Source organism: Rattus rattus, chromosome X (assembly GCF_011064425.1).
Source record: "Rattus rattus isolate New Zealand chromosome X, Rrattus_CSIRO_v1, whole genome shotgun sequence".
NCBI classification, from domain to species: Eukaryota; Metazoa; Chordata; class Mammalia; order Rodentia; family Muridae; genus Rattus; species Rattus rattus.
The window spans coordinates 24,423,458-24,429,801 of NC_046172.1; the positions used below are offsets into that span (position 1 = coordinate 24,423,458).

The 6,344-nt window shown below is 41.0% G+C and overlaps 1 pseudogene; it reads right to left on the reverse strand.

The window, feature by feature from the left end:
• Positions 1 to 1,426: 1,426 nt before the first annotated feature.
• Positions 1,427 to 5,501, reverse strand: LOC116889069 (annotated as a pseudogene).
• Positions 5,502 to 6,344: the final 843 nt, after the last annotated feature.

Here is a 6,344-nt window from a genome sequence, read left to right on the forward strand (position 1 = left end):
AGGTTGCCTTGGGGACTGCGTGGTGGAGTAGCAGCAGAGCAAGCGGATCTGGCTTGCAGGAACTGATAGAAAAATGTTTCTTTTTACTCTTACCACAGCACAGATGTAAAGGAATGAATAGCTCCATTGGTCTACTCGTGGGTGCTACATTTTCCTGTTCAGTTTTCTACAATCTTCTCCACCTGTTGCAAACACTTATTGTTAAACTTCTCATGGAGTACCCCAGTTTGAACATGCCATACATTCTACAGCCACACCTCACTCTCCACTGACTAGAAAGTAGAAGATAATCGAGCCCCAAGTCACGTTTCATTGCTGTGACGGGAGAAGATACCTTCATGAAGGAGGGAAGGGTTTATCTTGGCTCCCAGCTTCAGAGGTTTTGGTTCATGTGTAGCTGGCTTCTGGTGAGGCAAAACAGCGTGACAGGGAGGGTGGAGTAAAGTGAAGTGGAGCAGAGATGCTCACTCCCTGGTGGCCAAAAATAGAGAACTCAGGAAGGGCTCAAGGGTAAGCTTTACCCTTTGAAGTCACCCCCTAACAGCACATCCAGCTCCCAATGACCTACTTCTTCCAATCGGGTACCACCTCTCCGTAGTTCATTCATCTATGAATTCATCAAAGGATATATCTGTTAGTGATGTTACAGTTCTCATGATCCAATCCTCTCTAACAGCACCCCTAACTGAGTAGTAAGCCTTTGTAAAGGGCACTTCCCATTCAAACTTTAACAAATATCTTCCTCACTAATACAAACACACACACACACACACACACACACACACACACACACACACACACACGCATCTCTGTTCACTATAAATCTCTAGAATCATATTGTTTGGATAATCAGATCACCTCCGGGCATATAATAATTATAGAAAAATTGAGGAAAGAAAGAAATGAATCGCTGGGTGATTTCACAAGCCTGAATAAATTGATAATTGATATTTTGGTGTGAAAACCTACAGCCAAGCAAGAATTTGGCACTTCCATAAACAGATATCCTTTAGGTAATATTCAGTATGTGGATATTGAAGAGGTGGTATGAGGAAAGGGTGGGGCATAAGGATGCTTGGTACTTTTAGCCTTATTCGACATTCCCAGGAATGCACCTTTCCAAAGTCAAGTCCTTCACTCATCCATACACTGAGTCTACCCTCTCTACCTCCAAGCCACCATCCTGAGTCTTCCTTCTAACCACACGTATGTGTGAAAGAGAACCTATAAACATAGATTTCTTCACCATGGCAATGCCTCCGAAAATGTTTCAATGGTCTGTTGCTCTTTCTCCCACTGTATATTTCCGGTATTGGTACACTGGGCAAACATGCACACCGAGTTCCACTCTGGGACCAAAGTAAGCATGGCAACCGAACATCATTTCAATGTAGCAGTGATGAAAACAAAGCAAAAAGGATGATGCTCAGTCTTCCAGCTCTTCTATGGAAGTGTCAGCTTCACAGTCACCTCCACAGAAGTTTCTCTGTGAAATGTTCACAAAGATACTAATGTTTATCCGTAGCTGGTATGGGGCAGTGGGGATTTTAAAAGCATTTACAATGACTACGTCCACTAGAATGGGTCGAGTGGTCTACAGCTTAATGAACTTCATGGCTAGAATGCATTTACTCTTCTTCCTAGGGATGGGGGCAGTTGAGCGAAGGGAACTTTTGAAATCAAAGACTCTCCCCACTGACTGACTCAGTAGCTCTTTTTTTGCTAAAAGCACAGGAGCTATGATGACATCTTGTGTCAGGCTAAAAAGTAACAGGGTGTTGATTCCTTGGGGGTCTCCTGGGAACTTTGGCTACAATTCATCTTTACCTTATCTGTTCCTTTTACCTGCTGAGAAAAATAATAAAACAATGCCTTTTTCAGCTGTGGAGAGGAAGACTTGCAAGAATGATTGGGGAACTTCAGGTGACAACTGACTGATCTCATTGCCACCTCAATGAATAGACACCTAGGAGTCCCATTCTGGGAATGAAACTTGGCCTTTCCATCATGCCGTAAGACCATTAGGTCTGGACCCAACTATAGTCAACCTAGCATAGCCAGAGGTAGCTCCAGAGTCATGAAGAAATGAATCTATTCTACTGCATGGGCATTTACCTTATCTCATTTCTTTGGCAGACTTTCAGACATTTGCATGACATGACTGGACCCTCTAGAACCCAACAGATGTTGAGTGGTGGAATGGTGGGAGTTAGCTGCAAAACCATATCTATAAGAGTGATACCTCTTAGTATTTGTCACTGAGAATCACCCGAAGAGCTTACAAAAGCACCAATACTATACCTGGACCAATTGCAGACGAATGCAATCACAATTTACATGGGCTGAACTAGAATGTCTTTTGAAATCCCTAGTTGCTTCCTTCCTTTCCCCCTCCCTCTCTCCCCCTCAGTGTTTTGAAATACAGTCCTACTTTTTAGCTTTGCCTGAATCCACCATGAAGTCCAGATTGGCATCTAACTCAATGGTACTCATCTTTGTCTCAACTTCCCAAGTGTTAGGATGACAGTCAAGAAACACCACACCTAGTTGATCCTGGATTTTGCTTTCTTGCCCTGGGAACACAGCCACTGTGCTGTGAGGAAGCACAAGCCACATGAAATGCCCATGACTTTACCCTATTGATGCCCTAGTTAACACCCAGTATCAAACACCAGAGTAATGAATGAGTTAGCCTTTGATATTTCAGGTCTCCAATCATCCAGTCACCTCAGCTAATGCTACAGAAGATCACAGACAAGGGATCTTCATTAATTTTGCTATTTTAAGGCACTGAGGGGTGCCTTGACAGCATTAGATAGCTAGCATGATCATATCTCTGGTTTAGATGTGGAAATGAAGACAGCAAAACCAGAAGTTTAAGCCACATAAGGTAGGCAGGCAGTAAGAGACAGAAAGCAGAATTCTGGGTCAAGAGTCTAGACTATATCATTAGAATGAATCTCCTGTTCAACCAGTAACTGAAAGTAAAGATCTACAAAACCAAAACTCAGAGGAACTCTGAAAATAACCTAATTCCTTGTGCCTTCAAACCCAGAGCAACACAAGAAGGTAACAAAAATCTGCTCTTTCTACCACCTCTTTCATTTGTTTGTTTTATATTTTAAAACAGGGTATTACTTTGTATCCCTAGCTATCCTAGAACTTACTATGTATATAAGGCTGGCCTTAAACTCATAGAGATCTGCTTGCCTCTGCCTCTGAATGCTGGGTTTAAAAGCATGTGCCAGCACTCTCTTTGTATAAGCCAATGAAAGCTTGGAGAAATATGATCTGCACATATTTCTTTGTCCATATAATTATGATAACATTTAGTTTTAAAGCCTATTTTATTTTGTACTTAATTTCTCCAGCAATGATGATCTATTTCACCAGTCATCTTTGAAATAATTGATTTGAAAAGCTCATTTATAAAGTGAAAGTATTACATTGAGACCAGTGAGAACGCTCTGCTAGTCTTAGTTAGAAGGAAAGAATCAATTACTAAAAGTTGTTCTCTGACTTCCATGTGCACATTGTGACATGTTTGCACATGTGCACACACATTTGATAAACATAATTTTAAAAGTTAAGAAGTACTACATTTTACATACTTTCAAATCTTCTCCTTTGAGGTTACATTATATTGTATACCCTTGTGTTTGTAGATTATGCACCTTGGAATTATTAAAACATAGAATTATTGAAGCAGAAAAACCTTATAGTTTTAATTTGATTTTTATTGATTAAAATACCCATTTTAAGTATGAATCATTTAATTTAAATAATTACATTGTTTTCTTTTAATTATCTACTTATTATGAGAGGGAGACACAAATACTATGCAGGACACATGGATGTCAGAGAACAATGTTGTGGAGTAAATTCTGTCCTTCCATCATGGGAAAAGAGATGGAAATCAGGTGATCAAGTTTACACCAAAAATGCCTTTTCTTGGCAAGTCATTTCACTGAACCTTATTTGCTTATTGTAAATATGCCTGTTCCTAACTTGCTGTCCAAGACCCTATTTTGGGTCTTGGTTTTCCCATATCTCTTGTTTCTCTTCTCAATCTTTGCTCACTTCTTCTCTTTTCTTGAATGTTCCAAGGCTCAGTCCTGTCTCTCTTTTCCTCTCTCCATAATATCACTGTAACGCAACTTCAAATTCTACATACATAACCACACCCCAGCTATATCTCCACATGCATTTCTCTTCAACTTCTAGGTTCTACAATCTAATCATGTACTCAACAGGTATATGTGCTGGCCATCTCAAACTCAGCTTCTTAAAGTCTTCTCCCTGAAACATTGGCTTCACCAACAGCTTTCCCCATCTCATGGAATAGCAATAATTACCTTTCAGTTACTGAGGGAAACAACTTGATACTTTCTCAAGTTCACCCTATTCAAGAAGAAACTTTAAGAACTTTACTTTGAAAATGTCCAGGCGTTGACTATTTCACTGGTGTTGCTATGATCCAAGCACCCTGCCCCTTGCTTGGAAAACTATAATAGTGCCCCTCTCCTGGATGTCTCCTTGCCTAAAGTTATCCCTTTCCCATACTACCTAGCAGCCAGGATGGACTTTTTTTGTAATCAAAGCAGGACCTTGTTGTATTCTCAGCTCAAAATTCTCTAGTGGCTCTCCTCCCATACTCACTGTCCCTTATCATGCTCTGCACTTTAATATTTCCATGGCCAGCAACACTTTTTTTTAAAGAGTTGGATAACATGTCTAATTTATTGATCTTTTGGGGAAATTTGACACACCATCAGTGTATCCCAATGGAGCCATTAATCTTGTAGCTTGGATGACATTAGCTGCTTCATTTTTATGGTGCTGCTGAGGAATCAGCTCTCTGCAGAGGCTCAAGAGAAAGACTTTTGGAGAAATATGCAACTTCCATCTAGACTTCTTCAAAAGCTCTATTTGCTCTCTTTTTCATCGCTTACAGTGTTTATCTTTGTTGATGTGTTTTAAAAAAGAAAAAGAGAGGGGGTTATGTTCTATGGAGGTGTGATAAGGTGTAGGGGAAGGGGATGCCTCAAGGAACCTGTGCTGACACGTCCCTTCCCCTGAGGGACCAGCCACACAACAAGTACAGTATAGAATAGAGTTTATTCAGGGCATGGGGAGGGGAGTTAAGAGGGTAGTAGGGGCAGAGAAAGGCAAAGAGAGGGAGAGAGAGAGAGAGAGAAGAAGAAGAAGAGGAGGAGGAGGAGGAGCCACGAGAGAGAGGGATGAAGGGAATTGGGAGGGGCAAGAGCAAGAGGGTAAAAGAGCAAGAGAGAACAAGAGAGTGAGGAGGGGGCAAACAGCCCCATTTATAGTGTCAGGGGCTGGAGCTTAGACAGAATGATATCATTTGTAAGATTAGTGCTAACAGGTTTGGTCTTGGTTTTTGTTTTGTTTTGTTTTTATTTTTTGCCTTGAAGATATTTTTGGCTGGCTATATGAAATACATTCCTGGACTTCCACCCTCTTAATTCGCTCTATGCCATTGTGTTGTGGATCCCATGTGGCTACTGAAGCTCTGGGGCATGCAATCTGAGGGTAGAGGCAGTATCGCTCTTCAGCATGTTGTATGGTTTCTACAGTGCGTCTTTTGTTTCTTATCTTCTTGAAATAAGCTCTTCAAGGGCATTTTCTTCCCTCTGGTATCCCAGGAGTCTATGCTACTTGCTTCATATTAAATAAATGAAAACAAGTAGTTCTCCTCTTTCACTTGCAAACTCCATGACCTTTGTGGAAAGGATACTGGGACAATGAGTGACAATTAGCCCTCATTGTCTAGAAAGGCCTGGAAGAAGGGCCTCTAGGCATATCTAAGAGGGATTATCTTTATTATGTTAATTGAGGTGGCAAGACACATCAACTGTAGGTGGCACTGTTCCCTAGGCAGGGGATCCTGGGCTATATAGGAGTAGAGGAAAAGACTTGAGCACTAACAAGTGTGTGTACATCCATTGTTCTCTCCGGACTGTGGTTGTAATGGGATCAGCTGCTTTAAGTTCCTGTTGCATTGACTTCCCCCAACGAAGTGGACTGTACCTTGAGCTGTAAGCTAAAATTAAACCCCTACTCCCTTAAGTTTTTCAGTGTATTTTATCAGAACAAAAGAAAAGCAACTAAGATACAGTAATTCTTTGTGCACACATCCAACTCCACCCTCATGAATAGGGTATTGTCTGCTGGGCCTCTAACATCTTCATAAGAATAGCTAGCATCTGTCCAGACTCTGTCAGTCTTACTTCTGCTTGTAAAGACTTAGAAGTTGTCAACAGGAAAGACTCAAATGCAAATAATTCTCATTGAAAATGTTTGTGGTGTCCTGTTCTTCTGTC